Source organism: Capsicum annuum, chromosome 8, assembly GCF_002878395.1.
Source record: "Capsicum annuum cultivar UCD-10X-F1 chromosome 8, UCD10Xv1.1, whole genome shotgun sequence".
NCBI lineage: Eukaryota > Viridiplantae > Streptophyta > Magnoliopsida > Solanales > Solanaceae > Capsicum > Capsicum annuum.
In genome coordinates, this window is record NC_061118.1 from 169,437,363 (window position 1) to 169,438,767 (window position 1,405).

Consider the following 1,405-nt stretch of genomic DNA (forward strand, 5'->3'; position numbering starts at 1 on the left):
GTGTTTGTCGATTTAAAAATCACTTTTGAGTAGTAATTAGTGTTTGATCAAAAATTTAAAAGTGTTTTCATTTGTATTTTATTCAGAACTGCTTTGGAAAGAAACATTTTTTTTAGCTACTGAAAAAGTTTAGAAGATTTGCTTATGTTTCTCTCAGAAATAATTATTTTCTCCCAAAATGCTTGATTAGACACCTCACTTTTTTTAAATAATCACTTTTTATTTAAAAAATAACCACTTTTGGAGAATTATGAGCTTTGTCAAACATGCTATTATATTATATGCATAGATATTTTCTTTTACACAAGCATTAGGTAACTTCTACTGTTAGGTAATAATGAGCAGTCTATTATAATAAGTTATTTGTAGTGTTTTATAGATTAATTAATTAGATTGGTTACAGACAATAACTTATCATTGTATATATAATACTATATTGTTGGGTTCATAATATATATGAAAAAAGTGTGAATGAAAAAATGAAGAATTAAATAGTGGAGGAGAAAGAGATACTAAAATGAAAAGTGTACTCTCATATTAGAAAGTTTATTCTTTCTCCCACATTGATGGAAGAAGAGAACTTGAAAGTGTTTATAATCAAGAACACTTACTCCACATAACAAGTGAGACAAGAAATAATAGATGTCTCGTGCCGTCGTCGTCGCGTGGCTTCGACTTCGGCTTCGGCAAATGATCGATTGATGAGATTTAACTTTTTGGACAAACTTTATTTGAATTCCGAAGAATGCCAAGGAAAAATGCAGTAAAAAATTTTCTGCAGTTTCGGACATCCATTTATATATACATGCAGTAACAGTTGCACTGTTTCAAGTGAACTGATGCATTATTTTCGAACTAGTGCTTCAGAAATGATACATTGTTCTGAAACTACAGAAGGTTGCAATGGTTCGAATTGATGCTTCAGAAGCATGTAATCCTTCAATGAAGTGACACACTGATTCATGAAATGAGATGACTGTTCAGGAAAAGATGCAATCTTTGATGAACATACATGAACTTACAGCAAAGGTGTAACCTTTGGAGTGAACCATTGTCTCTTTTCAGAAGAGGCATGTTGTGGCTATATAAACCTGGTTTCTTCCACATGTTTAGTACGAAATTTTCAGATTAAAAAAACTCTTTTCTTGTTTCAAAAATATTTTGTGTGATCTCTCAAAACGTTCTGTGAGTTCGAAGATATTCCAACCATTTGAGGTACCGCTATTGTTGGTCTGTTAGCCATTTTACCCTAAGAGGAAAAATTCCACAACCTCGGGTACAGTGAGAGGGATTTTTTCCTTAAGGAAAATCCGTGAATTCGGACAACTTGGCTATTTTCTGTTTCATCTTAATTTCTGCAAAATAAAATACACCTCTTGAAAAGGTCATTTTGATCTTGTGTTGA

At 31.9% G+C, this 1,405-nt stretch overlaps 1 protein-coding gene across 2 annotated transcripts in view; it reads right to left on the bottom strand.

Moving 5' to 3' along the window:
• The window catches only part of LOC107840413, a 5,667-nt gene that overhangs the window by 2,471 nt on the left and 1,791 nt on the right, over positions 1 to 1,405 (bottom strand). The gene's annotated exons all lie outside the window — the stretch shown is intronic.